Source organism: Erpetoichthys calabaricus, chromosome 12 (assembly GCF_900747795.2).
Source record: "Erpetoichthys calabaricus chromosome 12, fErpCal1.3, whole genome shotgun sequence".
NCBI lineage: Eukaryota > Metazoa > Chordata > Cladistia > Polypteriformes > Polypteridae > Erpetoichthys > Erpetoichthys calabaricus.
Window position 1 is genome coordinate 103,358,025 of NC_041405.2, and position 22,449 is coordinate 103,380,473.

Consider the following 22,449-nt stretch of genomic DNA (forward strand, 5'->3'; position numbering starts at 1 on the left):
GGTTTGATGGCTAGGGAGGACAGAAAAAAAAAACTCCAAAGAGCTGGAGAAAAAATCAAAATCTGCAGGGTTTCCAGGCCATGAGACCGCCCAGGCCCCACTAGGCATTCTACCTAACATAAATAATCTCAATCAGTCCTCATGGTTTTCAGGCTTTACATGGAAGAACTTGATGATGACGGTCATGTGGACCATTAAATATGCATACATTAAAACTTGTGTTAAAACTCCTCAAATATCATTCTCAATTGTTCATCACTTCATCAATGACTTGATGCTTATATTCTGTGCAAGTGTTTTTCAACTGTTGCACCGTGAAAATAACACTGTAGTGTCCCTGGGTCCAGACCTGAGAGAGACACACTCCTCAGGTGGTCAAGACCTGAACAAGGAGGACAGGACTACCTGGAGAAGCCAACATAAAAGCAGCTCCATGATCGCTGTTTTGCAGACAAAGCACTTAGTGAGCACTTTAGCAGCCAGGAGATGTTTTGGAGGTCCATCTGTCTGGGTGCGTGTTCGGCAGTGACTTTTGCAGAGCTGAGGGACAGTGGGAATATGAATTGGGTCAGTGGAGTGAGACCACCAGTACGAGCAAGCAAAAGGACAAATCAGCCGAGAAATGCAGCCAAAGTGTTCACTAAGTGCCATGTTTGTGAACAGCAATATATGAGATGCTTTTTTTGCTTCTTTGGACAGTTTAGTAGGTCTAAGAGATTTAATGTTTGTGGTTGGTGGAATCGTGCCTTGGTATTTTCTGGGTTACAAAAAGTGTGCCACCACAGAAAAAGGGTTGGAAAACACTGCTGTACCAACACCTTTGCTCCTAGGATGCTAAAATAGACCTCAGTAATAATAATAATAATAATAATTAATAATTCATTACATTTATATAGCACTTTTCTCAGTACTCAGTAGCTGCTATATCACTTTAAAAATAACATCATGCATTACCTGGTTGGATATGTTGTGTTCTTTGCATAAGTTAGCAAAGACACTGTAAACTGGAATAATGGGTAGGTACAATTACAATATGCAAGCTTTCGAGGTAGCTTATGCTCCATCTTGACTGAAGAAGGGACCTGAGTTGCCTCGAAAGCTTGCATATTGTAATCTTTTTAGTTAGCTAATAAAATATGTCATTTTGCTTGACTTCTCTTATATTCCCTCAAAATCCATGCTACTTTAATTGAACATGAATTTGCATGCTGCTGGGCTATAAATGAATGTGAGAGGACTCTGGTGGATCTGTCATAGTGGGCTCTCAGTTTGGTTATTTTATGTGCGCTCACTTCAGACTGCTGCAGATATCTTTGCACAATCCGTGTTTTGTCTCATAGTGGCGCTTCACATTGCTACTCTTTACTAAAGCCATGGTTTTGAAACTCATGAGACAAACTATCTTATCTTTTGAACAATCCGCAGGAAGAATGAACATATATTGGTTCGTCTATTCATCTTTGAAAGTTCAGTTTTCTGCATCTGCTTTCCTTTTTTGCAACAAGCCATGCTCCCTGGCACTCTTTCGTTTCTGTCATTTACTTCTGTTGCATGCACTGAAGAGAGTGACACAAATAGACACACCTAAAGGTTGGAAGCATGCACTGATAGCTCATTGTGGCACCCACCAAGGACCTGAGTGCAGCGGGTGACACCTCAGCACCACACTGCCACCAACCCCCAAGTTTTCTCTGCAAGTTGCACACCTAAAGAAGGAAAAAATAATTGCTGCAGGATTGTTATCAGTCATTCTCATTCATTTATCAGAAATGCGTCACGGTCCAGATAGTGCTGTCCCTAAGTCCAGGTCCACCATTTAGTGATGCCTGTACATAGAGACTTATTTTGGATTTAGTGCCATTCAAAGATAACTTATTTTTAGCACTTATGTGATATGACTTTGATTCGATCTTCTTATAGAAACATGAAATGAAGAAGACAAAAGACAGTAATTATTACCTTGGCAACATTTTGTAGCTTTTCTTTAGCATTGTACCAGGACTGCTGCTAACCCCCCTCCCCATCCCCTTTCCTCCCACTCTCCTGCATCATCAGTCAGTATGTACAAATCCAGAAAATGAACACGTATTGACATGTGGCGTATCAACGTGAACTGTGTAATACAAAATTTTAAACCTTTAAATTAATTTTAATTCAAAAAAATTTTTAAAGTTAGTATATAAATACTTCCTACTACAGAGCCCCTGAAGGGACATTGTGAGATTTTTTTTCTGGGGATTTTTCTGGTGCATACCAGATATTTTCATAAAAATAAAAAAAATGATACAATGTCCTCTCAGGGGCTCCGTAATACATGGTAATGTATGTGTATATAATTCTTTAGGTACACACTTAGCTTTTTTTATATTACTGTTTTGACATTACAAAAAAAAAATTACATGAAAATGCTGCCCTGATCAAAGCACTGCCTAAGGTGTTTGCCTCATGGCTGGCCCTGGATGAGACAATATTTATTAATGCATTTAGCAGGACACATAAATTGCACAAATTAATGCATTAACTTTCCCAGGCCTATATATATTGTCACACATGTGCGAATAGGAGGCAGCTAAAGGGCTTAAGTAATTGTAATACCACATCAGACCAGGGGCCGGCAGGATATGTTGACTGTCTTTCTCAGTTCCTTACAGACCATTCCCAGGAAAACCCACCAGGTTCTGACACCTTGGATGGCGTCACTTCTAGTTCTGGCCACGATGATGTCACTTTTTCTACGGGCCTGTAAAGCTTCCAGCTTACTGCCAGTCTGACAGTTCTGTTTTTGACCTGGTCTTGTGAATATCTCTGTTCAATTATTTAAAACTTTCACAGCCAGGATACAATATACGAGTGGCTGCCCCAAACCTTAATGATGTCTGGAGTGAATTTATATATATATATATTGTGATGGGCGGCCAGGTCCCATGCCCGGCCGGGACGCCCCTGCTGCATATGTTCCGGGGGAGCAACCATGGGCAGCTCAATACCTCCCCCGGAACACTTGGTGGCAGCTTCCCTGGCCGACGGTGATCTCCCAACCTCCCGCATGGCCCCATGGGAAATGGAGTCTTCCACAGCCTGGTTGGGAGCTGTGGTGGCCGCTATGGGGTGCTGCCTGGAATCAACAGCCCAGCTAGATGAGTCTTCAGCACCTGGAACACTTCCGGGTGGGCTATAAAAGGGGCCAGCCACCACCACTCAACAGCCAGAATTGGGAGGAAGAGGACGAGGTTGCCTGGGAGGAGTGGTGGTGCCAGAAGAAGGGTTTTTTGATAACTGAGTGTTTTTGGGACTGTGTATTGCCTGTGGGGTTCACGAGGAAGACGTGCCCCACAGGTGAAGAAAAATAAAAAGCCTGTGTGTTTTTACACGTGCCTCTGCGTCAGTCTGTGCCGGGTAGGGCGCTATATAGCGCCTTATTACAATATATATGTACATATCTGATTGTTAGTATGGTGGTGTGTAATACTGGAGCACCTTGGGGTACTGCCCTGTCCCCCTTCCTGTTCATCCTCAACACAACAGATTTTCAGCACAATACCAACACTTGCCATCTACAGAAAGTGAAACAACTTCTCCATCCTAGGCTGAATTAATATTGGAAATGAGTCAGAGTATAGGAAAGTCATAAAGGATTTTGTCTTGTGGTGCGAGGACAACAACCTGCAACTCAACAACAGCAAGACAAAAGTGCTGGTGGTGGACTTCTGATGTACCAAGCAGCCTCTGAGACCAGTCATCATTCAGAGGGAGGATGTGGAGGTGGTGTATAGCTACAGGTACCTGGGAGTTCACATAAACAACAAACTGGACTGGTCTGAGAACACAGTGGTGCTGTACAAAAAGCGCAAGGGCAGACTGTACTTGCTAAGGAGACTCCGGTCTTTTGATGTGTTCAGCAAGCTGAAAGAAATGTTCTATCAGTCCTAAGTCCATCAGTTCCCCACAGTCTCCTTTGGAAGCATCTTGAGGTCTAAAGAAGAACAATGCCTGAACAAACCTATCAGGGAAGCCTGCTCCATCTCAGGGCAAACTCCGGACATACTGGAAGCTGTTGTGGAAAAGAGAATGTTGGCAAAATTGGATCCCATCATGAAAAATCCCCTCCATCCCCTCCAGGAGGCACATTCTTGTAGCATTTTTAGCCTTAGGCTTAATCCACCATGGTGTGCTAAGAAGCGCCTCTAGAGGTCTTTTCTGCAAGCTTCTATCAGGAAATTTCAATGCCTGTCCTCCTGAAGTTCTTGGTAAGTTAATTTTGAATAATATGCATAATATACATTTGTTTATTTGTATTTATTTTTAGATTGATTGAGTGATTGGCTTCATTATTTTCCTGCGAGTCTGTTGCCTTGATTTTTATGTTTCTGTTGCTGTATGCATTATAATAGAGAAAGTCAAAGACAGAGTCAGGCGCCATCAGAGTCCTGCAGACCTCGGCCAACTAGTACCCACCTTTCCTAGAGGCCACATATTGCAAAAGGAGTAAAAAAAAAAAGCCATAGTGCCTTGTTTGCTGAAAGTGTTACTAAGAAAGCAGGAGAAAATAAGAATCCCAGTGTTTTTCAAAAAAACAAATCTGAAAACATTGTTTATTCCAAGATGGGTATACAATAGTACATAAAAGAAACAAAAAATAAACATAATAATGAAAGATACTTAATATGCATGCACAATGATGGTTTTGGAGAAAGGAAGTGAACAAACAGTTTATAAAAGTGATTAAAAGAGTGAAAGTAAAATATTGCGTAGCATAAAGGATGGCTGCAAAGATTCAACCAATTGTCCTGCACTTTGTAACACGTGTGTGAGCAATACAGGGAAGCATTTCAAACATGCAGGGCATATTCTGGAAAACACAGTCAATTTCAGAATATTTTAAATTAAAAAAAAACTCAGTCAAAAAGGGAGATAAATTATAAGGTTACTAATTATACAGAGTGGCCCACGAAAAAGTGACCTGCCTCCACTGAGATGACTGCATTACACGGTGAAGAGAAAAATGATCAAATTTAGTACTCACATTTACAGAAGATTCTGAAAGTGATCTTCTTGCCCGTTTCAGCATGTTCATGTACACTTTTTGCACTCGGTGGAGGCGGGCCAGTTTTTCATGGGCCACCCTGTAGTTTGGAGTAAGTGACATAAAGTTATATCATAATAGCTAAAGCAGTGATATATGAAGAATATTCCAATCCGAGAACACACAGACCTGAAATTTAAAGAGTCTAAAACCTAGTAGTAGTAATATTGTCACGTGTACAGAGGACAGCAAGCTTCTTAATGGTATGGGCACTTAACATGCAACCCAACACAAAAACTGCCTGGATACAAAAAATGTAGTTAATTAATGACAGCATTCAAACCCTTAACATCGGCTTTTTCAGGGGTCAGTAAAGTCTGGGAAAATTCTTAAGAAAATAAGGATAAGCAATTTTGTGCATTTAAGTGAAAAACAAAAATTGTACAAATGCTGGAAATTGCCAGCTAGTGACTGTAACTTGTATAGCATGCCAAGTTATTAAAGACTGAGCAGAAGCTATCCAGAGCACAAAGTAGGTGTCGGCCAGCATTAACGCATGGATATCCTTGGGACTTAATAGAAAGAAATTTAAAAAAAAAAATGAAAAGAGATATGAAAATAATGCTGTCTGGCTTGACTTTCAGTTCTGATAAGATTCTGTGTGGGCTAATTATTAAACTAAGAGCAGGTGGGATTCAGAGAAGATTATGCACATGGCTACAGAATTGTCCTAAACAAATAAAGCAACTGATCATCTGATAAAACAACAGATTAATAAAACAGCTTTTTATTGTAAAGGGATTTTAAAATGCACCATAATAAAATGCAGATTTGGGAAAGTAAATAGAAAATAAAGTATAATAGAACCAAATATGAAGCTTTTACATTAAAATGAAAGATAAACACATAGGGTACACAATTAGGCTTTGCAGAAAAAAATAAATGTTATGAAAAAGACAGGCAGATAGTATATAAAACAATATATATCTCATTGTATAGAGTCCAAGTTTACAGAAGATATAGTCTGGCCGTGTAAAGTCTGTTGTGATACTACTGCACATCTGAAATATTGCATCAAATTTGTATCTCCATATTCCAAAAGGATATAACGCTACTAGGTAAGTAAGTCGTAGATTAGGAGGGTCAATTATAAATATTATAGATGTTTTCATAATACACTTAACCATTTCTTCCCCAAGTGCTGAATTGCACGGAAGCAGAAATTGCAATATTTAAGACTTCTAAAAAGTGAATGAGATTGAGGCTGCATTTACTGTAATATTAAGTAATTTCCTCAAATAGCTTCCAAGAACACCATTGCATAATAATTAGAAGTATATTTTATCCAGGTATGCTGTAGATGTGTTCACACACAGAATAGAAAATAAAGATTATGCAAAGTCCAACAAATAATATTAAAGCTGTACCCTGAAAGAACTTCACATTTTACCTTTTCTGTGTCCCACACCGGTAGAAAATGTTTGATTTATATTTAGATCCCTTACAAAAATAATATCACATTTGAAGATTAACACATCAAATTTCCCATTTCTGAACCACAAATTGAACCACAAACAGTATTCTGGGTGAACAAATTGAACTAAAAAAAGATCTTTTAGCACAGTTCATTAAATGGAAATATAAATTGAGCAATTCATCCATCCATCCATTATCCAACCCGCTATATCCTAACTACAGGGTCACGGGGTCTGCTGGAGCCAATCCCAGCCAACACAGGGCGCAAGGCAGGAAACAAACCCCAGGCAGGGTGCCAGCTCACCACAGGGCGTGCACACACACACACACATCCAAGCACACACTAGGGACAATTTAGGATCGCCAATGCACCTAACCTGCATGTCTTTGGACTGTGGGAGGAAACCGGAGTACCCGGAGGAAACCCACGCAGACATGGGGAGAACATGCAAACTCCACGCAGGGAGGACCTGGGAAGCGAACCTGGGTCTCCTAATTGCAAGGCAGCAGTGCTACCCGCTGCACCACCATGCCGCCCAAATTGAGCAATTCACCTTTACAAATATCAGTAATATTGTACAAGTGTCCCCCCATGAAGCTTTGACACTCGATCGAGGAACCATGGGTTAGGGCAGTGGTTCTCAATCTGTGGGGCGCGCCCCTGAAGTAACAAAAAAGGGGGCCCGAATGTTGCCATATGTGGCGTAATTTCGCTCTTTGTAGGGAAATTTTAAACTTGTAGTGATGTATCGGCAGCAAAAAATATAGGAATACATTTTATTAGGATTTCAAAAAAACATTAGGGGGGTGCAATTAAAACTGTTATGAAAACGCGGGTCGCAAATACTTAAAGGTTGAGAAAAGCTGGGTTAGGGTATCATGCAAAGAATCAAGCGCTGTGAGGAAATGACACATGAACAATGATCGAGGGGTTTGGGAGATTGGAGACTTAGTGAAGCAATGGATGGCAGCATACCGCTTAGCAATAAAACACAGTCGACGAGCTTTGTCCCCCAATACCTCCTACAGTAAAGTTCATAAACACATGTGCCACATGGCTAAAATTGGTGAGCTACTAGCAGGACCACCAACAAGGAGACATGGACTGAGTATAAGAAGCAGGTGTTGCATCCAATTCAGTCTCCCTCGCACCCTCCAATCAGAAATATCAATCAAACCTTGAAATCAGTGATGTTTCATGATCAGGGCTTGCATCAACATCAGTACTCGACTTTTCCCTTCTCTTCGTGTCATTGCAAGGTCCAGATTCCAGTCTCTTAAAAAAAAAAAAAGTTACTCGACTTTAGGAACCCATGAGAACACGCATTTCTGCGGCTCCTTCCCTGTTGATAATTACATTCGTTTTCATATTGCAATGGCGCTGAACAAGTCTCATCAAAAGATTGAGCTGGCATGGCATCATCAATAGCAGGAGCGCCTATAAAAATGGCAACTCTGCACAGTTACACATGCATTTTCCATCTAGTGCAGCAAAAGGCAAGCAGTCCTTTTAAGGACAGCAAGTCGCCTCAAAGAGCCATGTAAAGAGCAGAGAATATATTCGTCGCCGACGTTACAATGTCTTAGAATTAATAAATGGCCTGCTGACGTTTTAATATTTTACAATTAATAAAAAACCTACAAATGATGGCACATTGCAAGACATTGCTTACTCCAAGATAAAGTTGCACAAAACACCTCATTGAATTATGGTGAATCACGACACTGATTTCCTATTTGTCGCACACCCTGAAATGCCATCTTGCCACCCCAGGTTGGGAATCCCTGGCCTAGATATTATTGCAGATTTACACTAGAAACTGGATCAAGCAGGTAACCATAGTGTCTGAATGGTTACGTTTTAAACAGCGTTATGAATAGGAATTGCAGGGAATTAGATTGAAAGCCACTTAAATAGCCCATTTTCATCAATATATTTTTTGATATGGTTATATCTCTGTTCTACAGTACATGAAATGTGTGCTTTACTGTGATTGATAGCTTTATTTGAATTATAAAGGATACATTTCATTTTGTACTATTATTTTATAAGGCACTATATAACAATTGCATGTAGAGCTTATACATTTGGGGCGGCACGGTGGCGCAGTGGGTAGCGCTGCTGCCTCGCAGTTGGGAGACCTGGGGACCTGGGTTTGCTTCCCGGGTCCTCCCTGCGTGGAGTTTGCGTGTTCTCCCCGTGTCTGCGTGGGTTTCCTCCGGGCCCTCCGGTTTCCTCCCACAGTCCAAAGACATGCAGGTTAGGTGGATTGGCGATTCTAAATTGACCCTAGTGTGTGCTTGGTGTATGGGTGTGTTTGTGTGTGTCCTGCGGTGGGTTGGCACCCTGCCCAGGATTGGTTCCTGCCTTGTGCCCTGTGTTGGCTGGGATTGGCTCCAGCAGACCCCCGTGACCCTGTGTTTGGATTCAGCAGGTTGGAAAATGGATGGATGGGCTTATACATTTGTGATGCAGGATGTAAGCTTATCTCTTTGACTGTGTTCTTTCTTTTTTCAGAGTCACTAAATAAACTACAGTGTGAATTTCTAGGTCATGTGCTCAGTATCTCAGTTATGAAGACTTTCCTTCAAAGTATGATTCAAGGAACTCTCATGCTTCTTTCTTACTGCTAGAACAGCAGCCTCCTTTCACTCAGACATCTAGCCTGACAATGCTATTGGGCAAATAATAGGGAAGTAATAAAAAGGGAGTTGCCGGGCTGAAGGCAGCACTCATTTGAATGTGCACACTGTAAACAGCAAGCTCTAATGGGGAAAAACGTATGGTGAAGCATGTGGTTACCAGGCTTGCTCACATTTCAAGGTACGTTGTCTGTATTGGTTTTGTTTTTTTGGTAAGAGACTGGCAACTAGGACAACATGATTCACCAAGGGTGGTTGAAAAAAATGCTAAACTGTGTGCTGCAAAACCACACCGTGCAGGTGATGAGACTTTGAAAGATATAATAAGCGCTGTTGTATCTGTTGTAATGTGCTACAGTTTAGAAGCAGCAGCAGAGCAGTAATAGAAACCAGCATAACAAGGGGAATCCATTTGGTTTTAGTAAATGCACTTCATGGATTTGTTGCTAAAGGGAACTCACCAGGGCGGCACGGTGGCGCAGTGGGTAGTGCTGCTGCCTCGCAGTTGGGAGACCTGGGAACCCGGGTTTGCTTCCCGGGTCCTCCCTGCGTGGAGTTTGCATGTTCTCCCCGTGTCTGCGTGGGTTTCCTCCGGGCGCTCTGGTTTCCTCCCACAGTCCAAAGACATGCTGGTTAGGTGGATTGGCGATTCTAAATTGGCCCTAGTGTGTGCTTGGTGTGTGGGTGTGTTTGTGTGTGTCCTGCGGTGGGTTGGCACCCTGCCCGGGATTGGTTCCTGCCTTGTGCCCTGTGTTGGCTGGGATTGGCTCCAGCACACCCTGTGTTCGGATTCAGCGGGTTGGAAAATGGAAATGGGAACTCACCAAGCTTTAAGTGTAAAAAATATTATTCAGTAGGTTTATTTTTCTTTCTCATGAGGAAAACAAGCTCCTGCAATAATTGTGCTTTCTTAGAGTTAACATTTCCCAGCAGGATGGTCAGCAATGACATAACAGAAACTAGATGGACCTTCCCCTGGCCTTGATGTGTAGAAACCAGGCCACAGTAAATGGATGGATGAACGGAGGGGTCATTGAAGTTAACAGTCTAGTGACGTAGCTACTGTAGTTGTGCTGCATCACAATTCAATGAACGTGGCTTTACTTCCTATTCTGGCCGTCGTGTGTAACATTTGCACATCCTATTGGAGTTTGCACACCTTTTTTCTTTAGGTAATCTGGTTCCAAAAACACGCATGCTAGTTTAATTGCAGACACTTAATCTTGACCAATGTAGGTGTGCTCTCTAACAGAATTACCCTTCCAGGGTCAGTTCCTGCCTTGCACCTCATTCTGCCAGGGCAGTTCCTAGCTTCCCATGATTTTGAAAGGTGGGATCAAGAGACGGGTATTTTTTAGTCCTTTGAGGATATTCGCAGTTCTGAATATGTAATGTTTTTGAACATAATAAGCCTAATAATTTAATGCAACTACTGCACAGATCTGCATTTAAAGGAGCTACAAAGTTTAGTGACACATACACTACTTTTTCTGCTTCCTCTTTATATTTTCCCACTGGTGAATGTTTTGTAATTTTTTTTTACATTGTATGCTTAAATGTGGAGAAATCCATGTCAGCTGGATACGTCTGATATTCTACTGACTACACCAGTGAAAAGAAAAGGACACCCTCATGGAATAATTCTATATCCAGAATAATGCTGAGAACAACATCATCCATTTTAATATGAGGTCACAATAATAATAATACATTTTATTTATATAGCACCTTTCCAATGCTCAAGGGGCTGAAATATGCAACAAAAAGAATGTAGTAAAATAAAAGCAAAAATTGCACAAAATAAGGAAAAAATTCCCTAAACTCAATCCCAATCAGATATCTGACCGATGCTGAGAAAGGCCAAATGCACATGGGAGAGATGGACAGAGAGAGCAAAAAGTCCAAAGAATACTCCAAAAGGCAAACAGAACCTTTCTGCTCAAGTGGTCCCAGATATACAAGTTTGGTGGCTCAACCCCCTTTCCCATTTCTCCACTACCACCACGTCTCTCCTCTTTCACCCTCTCGACTTAACCTTCTTTCTCTTTGTCTATTTTTTTAACCTCAAAACTGTGTCCTAAATTATCTTCCTGATTCCAGACTTTTTCCACCTTTAACCTGAGACTACTGTACTTTAATCATGCTACAGTTGTGTGCCTTCTTTGGCTCTAAGGACTCCTGCCTAGACCTCGTTCTAAGGATGTCTGGTACTTTTTCATTCTCCAGCCCTCAGTAAAGCAATATGAGCAAGATCTCTTACTAAATGTCGATTTCTTTATCGAAGCATAGGTGCATATTCTCTAAGTTGAGTACTATCTTTGGCTTTCTGGCCTATTTGCCATTTTTTGGCACAAATATCATGAGTCACTAAAAATCAGAGTTAAAAAATATGCTGAAATCTGAAATCTGACAAGTACGGTGGCCCTAAAAGAACATGAGCAAAAATGTTCAGAATCTTCACCCTCACAAGATCTTTTTTGTATGCATGTCTTCAATGTCGCCATAACCCTTTTGACAAAACAAGCCTCTAGAATTTGTTTCAAATGATTTTTGAAAATAAAGTACAGATGTTTGGCTGCAAGCATACATATGATGCCTTTACGGGAAAGATCCAGCTTAAATTATAGGTCTACGAATTTTATGTCAACTGTCTGATAGGCTACACAATAAAACAGTTAAAGTTGTGGAAGCAGAACAGGTCTACTGGAAATATACAGAGATCTTAAAGGTATCCCAGGAACACTATTGTGTGTGTATGCACAAGATAGTTTCACTTATGCATTAGAAATAACTTCTTTTTTTTTTTTGCTGTTGCTCATGTCCCTTTTGGGACTCCATAGTAAAGGTCTTTTGAGCAGCTAACTTTTTTTAGTAGAATCCAGAACTTTGGATGCTACCAACAACATGTAGCATGCCACCATTTTAAACAGGAATTGGCCTCACATGGTATAATTGCCCATACCACTGTAAACAATATGGCCTCAACTATAAAGAAACATACAACATGGCGGCATTCAAAAAAACAAAACACAAAATGAATAAATGAAAATGAAAGGTGGAAACGTAAATTGTACATATGCCAAAACTGTTTTTCCAGGGGTAATTAAAGATTCCCTACTTTGACCAAGAAGATGAAGGACAACAAACAAACGTAAAACCTCTGTGCAAGGAGGAAAGTTATGTTGGGAGTGAGACGGCAAGTGGAAGGCAAGGACTGCTAGCCTGGTGATGGGTGGTGTGTTTGGAGTGAAAGTGCATTGGCTGGATAAAGAAGAAAGTGGGGTGAAGGAGAGAAAATGAAAGGCGAATGACAGGTGAGAAAGTGGCTGAGCCATCCGACCACACAGTAATGGTTTCAAACCTGCTTAGTAAAGACCACAGAGGGAGCAAACTTCTTTTTAGGTATGTTTTTGTTCATTGATTTCTCCATGATTTCAGCCCTGCTTGTGTATGTTTTATTAGATAAATGAATCTCCCATTTTTTTCAGTGCTTGTGCCCTGTTTGCAATTATTGCAAAATCATTATCCCAGTCATAAGCTTTCACAAGAGCAGAATCCATCATACCCTCACAGTACCTATTTATAGTGACGTGTTTAAAATAAAATTGAGTTGAGATCTGCAAGTTCCAAAGTTCTGCTTTCAACTTTTACATTGACAGTTAGTTAACTTATTCTGCGTGAACAAATAAAGTTTGTGTAATTCAGTTTCTTGCCTAAACCAGCTTCCATTTGTGCCCTTTGCTATGCCTTATTAAATAATTAGCAACACTTCGCATTGTGTGTCTTATTATCACAATGTACTTAAACCGTAATTTCTCAGTAATTGCCAGTGTAACTGAACATCATCACCATGTTCTTAGCGTGAAATTTGTGTAGCAGTATGGGTAATTTATTAGTTCTGATTCTTGTTCCATATCTCATTGTGTATTTACCATTTCACAAAGCACACTGTATTAAAGTTTAGTTACACTGGAGATTACTAAGTAATTACAAGATAAGTACATTGTAATAAGAGACTAAAGTTTTCCAAACACTTTTAGAGATTTTCCATATCATTGATTTTTTACTGGATTTAGTTGAAATGACTCAGTTTGTCCAACTTTTCCTTGCATCTTATAGCACATCACCCATAGTCCTGGAAGTAGAAACTGTTTTCTAGGGCTTCCTCAAGATCTATGGTATTCACTTATTGCTCATAAGTACATTATATATCTTAAGGATGTCTTCTTGTACTCAACACAACTTGTTACATGCCACAGAAGCATATTGGTGTATTTAATTGCACTTGATACACTTGAGTCCATTTATTGCAAATATGCACTGTTTCTAATATTTCTCAATCCTGTCAATAAAAATGTACATTTAAGTACTGTAAATACAAGTTTGTTGGTTACATAGCAGACTGGAAATGAGCCCTGTCCATGGGTATTTATTATGATTTCTCTGAGTCTTAAATATAAGCTAATAGATCAAATCCACATGCTGGATATAATAAATCAGATCCACATGCTGGTATGATGCTGATTTCCAGCTCCACACAAAGACCACAGTTAGATGTATAAAGGTCATAGATAAGCTGACTGCTTATTTCAAAGATGTCATGCACTTGTGCATTAACAACACTGATTCTTTTTTTCTTGAGGTCAGAAGCTTCGCCATTTCTCGTTCAAACATACTGTACAGTATGTTCAGTCGGCAGCCTTGTAATGACACTCAGCAACACTCATAGCTCTCTGACTGTCACAACACACCCATGTTCAGAACTTGTTTCTTTCACCTTCCAGACATTGTGACTCCACCTTACCTATCCTAACGTAACAATACTCATCCGTGTATTTATTTCTGTTGTCATTTTGATGACATTACTGCATGGAGTATTGCAAAAAGTTCAAAATATTGGTGCCACCACGCCCATTCAGGCCAAATGCACATCATCTGTTAAATGGCTTATATATTCTGAGTTGTCTCCAGAATCTGCTCTGAATTCTCACACTGCAGACTCCCTGTCTGTTTTGCTTTCCCTGTATCAACTTGTCAGACACCTGAGACGTTCTGACTCTGCTCTTGTCAGAATTCCAAAACCTTGTTATTCAACTCAAAATGAACTTTCATTTAGCTTTGCAGCTCCAGTTCTCTGAAACTCTGTGCCAAGGTGTGTCCTCAAGGTTCAGTCACTGTTAATATTCAAACTGCCTTTACTGTTTTGCATTTTAGACTCGCAAAGCCATCTTTTTATTTTAATTTTTAAGCGAGGCTTTGGTTGAATTTTTGCAGGCACTTCTCATGTGTTTATTTCACTGTGAATTTAAATTATCTTGAAATTGCATAGTGTTTTGAAACACTTCTTTTTATGTTGTCATCTGACGATGGCTCTATCAACTACATGATAAAGCACTAAGGTCTATGTGTCCAGTCCCTCTGAGCAATCTGATTGGTCAGTTTTCCTTTGGAGTGATTGGTCAGTTTAGCTTTGGTGATGTGAAGAAAGAGGAAGTGAAAGTGTGAGACGCACGAGAAGGAGTAAAGGGATTTGAGGCATACTGAGAAAGTAGCCTACAAAGATGTCAAGTATAAAACCAGACAGGAGTTGTGAAAGGTGCCTTGAAAATAACAACAGAGTCTGAGAAGCAGGCTTTACGGGAACATGCTTGAGAGAGGAAGTATCAGTTCACACGTGCATATACTGAGGAAAGGTACTGAAGGTAAACATAGGGCAGGAGATAACAAACATTTTTTAATTTTTCTGTTACCTACTGTATCTTCAACAGGTGCCGTAGCTAGTATAAAATAAAATGCATTTGATTAGTACATCAATATCAAATAATATAGCATACAAAAGAGAGGAATCCCAACACTGAAATGCATGGAGATCCACTTGTGACTTCTCTATTATCTCCTGAATCCCTTTAGCTTTTACAACAACTACAGCAGTTGATCATCAAATGTCTTATCAAAGATTCTGTAAGTCAACATAGATCATATCAGCATTGCTTACATCTTCTTACAGCTCAATTAATTTTTTAGACTTTTTCACATTTTTAAGTCACTCTGTTGAATCCGTGAAATTAGATTGGTTCCTTTGTTTCAATTGCTTACATTTGAATTTCTATCAAAACAAAACAGAATGTTCATTCATTTGCTGGTACTTAAATACAAATGATGAAGAAATGTTCTGTGAATTCCTAAACCTGTGTTGTACCATTTGTTGGGGATTTTCAGCTCATACTTTGGTCAACAATGTTCCCCTTCACTATCACGTTCACCAACTCCTTTCACTTTCCTGACATTATGAAAAGGATCACAACTGTTATTATTGGGCAGTATATAGGATGACTCTGATATTAGGTCTCTACCTTTGTTGTTGAGCTTGCATCCATCTCTAACCCATTTAGAGCCACTTAAAGTCAGAGTTTATCCTGGCACCTGACAGCATTAAGGCCTTGATAGAGTACACATGCATTGCAAAGTAGTGTCATACACACTAGGCCAATATGGAGTCACTAGTCAGCACAACCTGTGCGTCTTTAGTGTTTTGGGAGGAAATCCAGCATTGCTTGCTTTTTATATTTATGCAGCATAATGCATCTGAATTTCCTCATGGCATTAGTAAAGTTTATATAATCTAATGTAATTCCTAGAGACAACCTATGTGAACATATTGCAGCTGCTTTATTGGTTTTTAAGTTGATTTCTTACTTGCATATGTTAGTATCCTCTCCCGTGCCTGTTGCATAGCTGCGGATATGAAGGATCTGCATTGTGTTGTCAGCATATCATCGGGAATGGCTGATTGAATTTGGGCAGTGTCTTTGTTAGCCAAACTGAAGAAGAAAACTAGCAGCATCAGTAGAGATGCAACACATCCTGGCCATTTCCTTTGTGACCTTCTACCATCTCGTAAGTGATATAGGGAAATCTGAACCCGAACTATTTGAAAAATGGTTTATTTTCCTAGAGATGTGGCCTCCATCCTTTCCTGAGTAAATACTGAGCACTGATTTGAACTTTCCTTTGAGTTCTTATTATATGCACACTCTTCAAATGTACTAGTGAATCTATTTATATACTGTATATTACATTTATTGTCAATGATTGTTTTCTGCTGTTTTTTGTATGCAGTTGATCCTGAAAGTGTTTGCCTTTTTTTCACATTTATGTGTCATTTTCTAGCGTGCTTAATCCAGACCAGGGTTGCAGGGGGTGGGCTTGCGCCTATCCCAGACAGCATAAGGCACAAGGCAGGAACAAACCCTGGGCAGGGTACCAGTCCATACAGCAATTCACCTAACCTGAATGTCAATGGACAGGGGAAGATAATAGGGACGCCCAGAGGAAACCCACAGAGAACATGCAAACTCCGTGCTAGGAGGGCCCAGGATGTGAACCCTGGTCTCCTTACTGTGAGGAACTGTGCCAACATGCTTAAGTCATTTAAATTTAGTTTTTCCCCACATCAAGCAATACATACCACCCTAAAATAAAAAAGTGAAAACAGGATTTTAGGAATTGTTTTTGGAAATTTATTGAAAATTAAAAGCTGAAATATCCCACTGACACACGTATTAAGATCCATCGCTTTGACATTTGAAATTTGGCTTAGGTGCATTCTTTTCTATTGATCAGCTTTGAGGTGTTTGCAGAACTTGTTTGGAGTCCATCCGTTTTATTAAATTTAACCAATTTGCTGTGAAACTGTTCGACATTTTTGGACGCATTTAACCAATTTGATGTGTAACCGACTGACATTTTTGCAGTTAATTCATTTGACTTCCTCGTTTCTCGGTGCTAGGATTGCGCGTATACTCATTTTTTATGTTGATAACCCTATGTGATGAAATTCTTCAATAAGATTCGGTCATAATACGTCTTCTTTAATTGGGAACTTAAAGTGAGGAAAGCGTTACAATGTATAAGAGCTGTGACCGCAGGAAGTGTGTCTGACAAAAGCACTTATACGAATGAGAGTTGAGAGGTCTGTGGTCTTGTTTGAAAATGTGTGAGAGGAGGGTGTCACTTGAAAAAATCTCATGGCAAAAGTCTCGTCTTGCGGGACTTGAAAAAATCTCTCTTCTGAAAAATCTTGTCTCCGAAAAGTCTTGTCGCAGGATTTTTTCTATATAATAGAGAGATATATTGCTGCTTTTATGTCAAATCAAATTTTGTTCCATGTAAGGTGATGATGACAATAAAAATATCAACGTAGTCAATACATCAACATTTTCCAGCACCACAACTAGAGAGCATAGCTACTTTACCCCAAAACTTTGTCTTCCTTATAAAGAAAACCTGAGAACACATTTGACATAAAGCTAAATCCAACAAGATATCAACTTACATTACTATAAAATACAGAAAAGTAAAAAGTTTGTGATTGCGACTGTATTTTTGTGTGCTTCATAGGACGTAGTGCTGAATAACAGAAATTAGTAAATTATTATTTGTCATAATACCCTGAGAACAAAAATGAAATCTTTGCAAGAATTTAGTAAAACGTCTTCTGTTCAATATAATAGCTGAATTGTCACAATTTGTTTTTGTTATTGCAACCTTAATTTGTATTTTAAACTCCCACAGTTGTTTATATTGTATTTTGTACTTTTGTCAAGCTTTATTTTACCACTGTGTATCACCAGTTCACATTCTTTGATGAAATGACCTGCACCTCTTGGATATTTATTGTGGTTCATGATTCTGTCTTGTTATTATTTTTTGCAAACATTGTCTAAGATTTTCTTTTCTTTGGGAGGAAACTTCAAATTCATCATTAATAATGATTGGACCAAAATTAGGAACCCGTTTCCTAGTGATACTGGTACAATATGCTGCCCTTGGCTGATTCTGTTATATACATGGTATATTTTAGAATAGACAGCCTTTATTGTCATTGTAAAAAAAATTACGATGAAATTACGAGTGCTACTCCAGCTGTGTACAAACAAAGCAAACAATACTACTTTTGTTAAAAAAAAAAAAACTTAGTAAAAAACCAGTAGTTTCCTAACCGGTAGGGTTCCTGTTTGATGAAGCTGCGATGATAGTACATTTGCAATGTGGTATGTATTCTTTGTGGAGTTTTCATATTATCCTCCTGCCCATGTATGATTTCTCAGTAAAGTTCTAAGTCCATAGCATAATGGTGAAATCTAAATTGCCCCTACTGTAAGTGTCTGCATGGCATCCTCCTGGCACCAGTGAGATGTAACAATGACATGCTTTTCAGCTTGTTAAGCTTGCTCTAAATAATTTAACGAACAGTGTCTCTAGGTCTCTGTGTATAACTGATACAGTAGCTGGGAGGATGCACCTGACAGTGCATGAGCCTGCAGATGTGACCTTTCTGCTGTTGTGTGGGTGCGTGTAACTGGTTATACAGTTAGAAAACGTTTCAGAACTTGATTGGGGTTGACTGTAAACAGTTCCTTAGGCTTACATTATCTAGAAACTCTTCTTTGAGGTTTATGTGCATTCTGTATCATTGTAAATATAGTACATCAAAACCAAAATAAGTGTTTAGTAGAAACTCTATTTGTCATGAGTATATAATGATTTTTTTTAAAGGACATTACTTCCTGAATTTTTATGTAGAAAATTACTTACATATAAAGAAGGAGAATGTTTCTTCTTTGGTGTAGAACAGAAGATGATCAAATTCATTTGGGATTGGTAGAATGCATTAAGTGAAAGAACATTCCCGTTTATATGTCGTGACCAGTAGGGTGAGTTGTAGCACCTCAAACCCCAAACACCATTACAACTACACAAGTCCTGGGTTCAAATAAAACAGGTTTGTTAACCAAAATACCTTACAACAAGGTTCTTAGACATTGTGTATCCACAATGTGTTCTCTACTCCTGACACTAACTAGCCTGGACGAGGACAAGCGGCTTCCATTATCTTAGACCAGGGAGTACTTCCAGTGCTAGGGCATAGCCTGATTAAAGCACTTCTGAGTTCAGCATAAGAAAACTCCCCCCTCCTCCCCCCAGAATACGAATTACAAATCTCCACTGCACCCTCTGAGCAAACCCATGGAACCCAACAAGGCTGCCCAATGGGGCTACAGCTCCAAGCATGCCTTGTGGGTGTCAATACTGGTAGCACAACCCAGAGATGCTTGCCATCTAATATTTTTGGGGAACATGTAGCTCTGACCAGTTGTGTCTTCAAGCCCTTCTATCACACTGGCCTCCCAGCTGGGTATTGTTCCTTGATCCCACCCTTCCAGGATGCCTATGTACCCAATGTTCCAAACTGACATCTTCTGACACCTTCCTAGCTAAGGCAGAAATCACCCTGCCTTTCTTCTTGTGCTTCTTACAGGCTTGCCTCCCATCCAGGAAAGGAACCTTGCCCCATCCCAACTGAGTCGCCCACCCATGTGTGCCATCCTGTACAATGCACACTGTATAAACTCAAGAGGCAGCGAGATTCAAGGTGAAGGAAAGAGGAAACAATTAGGAGACCATGGCATAGCAGAAATGAAAGAAAATGAATTAAGCAACTTTTTTACAGACAAACATGGCTGGTTTACTATCAGTATTTGGCCCCTGCCTTAAAATTGAATTGACTTACGACTATAACACACAAAAATTTATTTTTCCCTGATGCAGCTTTTTCCCACTCATAATTGGTTGAAACTTACCCTGAAATGAACCTTTAACCATTCCATTCCTTGATGTTCTCTTTACAGCTAATCCAGTTGCTGAGCTGCTCTACCTTTAGGTGGCCTCCTCTTCTATGAAACCCTGGTCCAAATATATTGTTTTAAAAAACAAACAAAACTCATTTTCAATTGAAGTCATTCCTAATATCCCTGAAAAAGAAATCATAATCATTGCAAATGGAAAAGGAAAAGAATAATGTTCTCCTTGGATAGCCTGTGTCAAAAATGCTGGAGTTGTCCATGCCCCAACTCTTTGTATTCCAAAGCAGCAGGCCACAACACAATGTGTGGGCTCACAGCTTCTCCTCCTGGATCTAACAAGCAGCTGAGCCATCTGTGGTCCTGAGGAGCCCACCTATCAGCTTATCAGTACAATGTCAACATTTTTATTTCCCTCTATGTGTTCACTTCTGCCTGCCAATGTAAGTTGCAAACCAGTTTATATTTGGAATTCATGGAACCCATTTTGTCTTATTTATTATAGCAAATGTATGCATTGGTGTGGAGGAATTACCAATGTAACCCAAGGGAGATAAATTCCATTTCAAAACGGGCTACTCTGTCTTGTGCACAAAAAAAGATGTAGATAACTAACAACTTAAAGCTATTGCCATACTCTCATAGGTTATATAACCCACCAAATTATATCAGATCTGTTACATGATATCAGTACAAAAATGGCACATACGGTAACATGCTACATGTGAAACTGTATGAAGGTCAACTTCAGAAGCTAAACAGTGCAAATATTGTGTTGTTTTTCATCTGTAAACTTTCACACTGATGATGATAATAATAATAATAATACATTTTATTTAATAGGCTCATTTCTTAGCACTCAAGGTTACCTTAGAATGAAGAAATTAAACAACATTAGTAAAATAAAAACAAAGAGAATGATAAATCAAAAAGCAATAATTAGCAAAAAAAACAAAGATAACAGGCAGTAACCATGCAAAATTCACAATTGGTATGCCAGTTTGAAAAGATAAGTAATGTGATATTGAATCAAGCTGACGAATATGAGAGGGAAGAGAATTCCAGACTTGAGGAGCACTATGAGAGACGCTCGAGCTCCCATAGAACAGAGTTTGATGTGTGGTACAGAAAGTAGAGCTGCAGATGAGGATCTGAGTGAGAGAGCAGGAGTCTGTAGTCTGTAAGAGATCAGTGAGGTAGTGAGGAGTGAGGTTGTGGAGAGCTTCAAATGTTAAGAGCAGTATTTTGTATTTGTATTGTAAATGTTAGATGAGTTAGATGAGATAGATGAGGATTCATGTGCCCCCCCCCCCACCAGATATCCAAGTGAACAATTGCACTTCAGCTAATTCATTATGGCTCATTTTTACTGTCTTGACCACTAACCACAAGTTTAGCCTGGGACTGTGCAGAAACAGGAAATTCTTCATTGGACATCACATGCAAACTTAGATGCACAAAATCGCACTCCGCATTTTCTGTTCACTTTGGTTACTTGACTCTGTGGCTGAAGAGAATTTCATTAGGAATTAGGATTGTATTCTGTGATGTAAAGAATTTGTTCTCAATTAGAATATAGCAGAGATGAAAAGAATTATTTATTAGTTTATTAAACTGAACAAAAAGTAATTTCACACCAATTATTAGTTTATTTATTTGCTATTTAAGCCTGACTTTGCATAAACACAAGCAGTGAATAAGCCAATAATCAAGTAAATTATAGTGTAGCAGACACAGGAGTTTTATGCCATTCCTTGGCCGTTTTACTAGTCCTGCCAGTTTTCCTGTAAATAAAGTAATTGCGGTTGTGATAAACAACAGCTGCTGAGTTCAAATTCCCCTGTTAATGATTTTATCACCTAAAATCAAGTCCCTGTGAAGTACCTTTATGGTATTAACACAGAAACGCTATACAGTACATGGATTAGGGTCTCAATCTGACCTGACCTACTGCAGCGATTAGTGATGCTGCTACTGCACAGATCAGCATCATGGGATCGAATTCTGTTCTCCATCATTATTTGTGTAGAGTTTGTAGTGCTACTGTGTTCACCATTATGGATGTAATGAGAAGACAAGCAAAATGACATCTTTAATTGGTTAACTAAAAAGATTACAATATGCAAGCTTTGTGTAGAGTTTGCATAATTTCCCCTGAGCCTGCTTACATTTTCCGCCAACATCCCCCAGAATGTCAGTGACTCTAAACATGTCCAATATGACTGTGGTTTTGGATGTAGACCCTATGATGAACGGATGCCTGATGTACCTGATGTTCTCAGTATATGACTCTGAATTGGAGTAAACAGTTATGTCATTTTACCAGGGTCACAAGGGATGCTGGGGCCTATCCCAGCATAGGGAGTAGAACAGGAACAAACACAAACACACACCCACACACCAAACACAAGCCAGGGCCAATTGAGAGTCATCAATTCACCTAACCCGCATGTCTTTGGACATGCAGACACAAGGAGAACATGAAAACTCCACACAGGGAGGACTTGGGATGCTACCACTGCACCACCCTGAGAATATCATGTTATGTTACCCCAAAAAAGATCCAGTTCACATAAACTGGAACAAAGAAAGTTATTCAGTATAATGTCAGATTGAGACATTTCAAAGGTGTATGTGTTCCCTTAAAGAAAAACAGGTTTTTAA

General features: G+C 39.6%; 1 protein-coding gene across 1 annotated transcript in view; it reads left to right on the forward strand.

Moving 5' to 3' along the window:
- The first annotated feature begins 9,236 nt into the window (after nucleotides 1-9,236).
- p2ry10 (P2Y receptor family member 10) overlaps nucleotides 9,237-22,449 on the forward strand; it is a 57,727-nt gene continuing 44,514 nt past the window's right edge. Inside the window, exon 1 of the mRNA XM_028815940.2 lies at nucleotides 9,237-9,323. The gene's annotated coding sequence lies outside the window, so the exon portion shown is untranslated. The remainder of the gene's footprint in view (nucleotides 9,324-22,449) is intronic.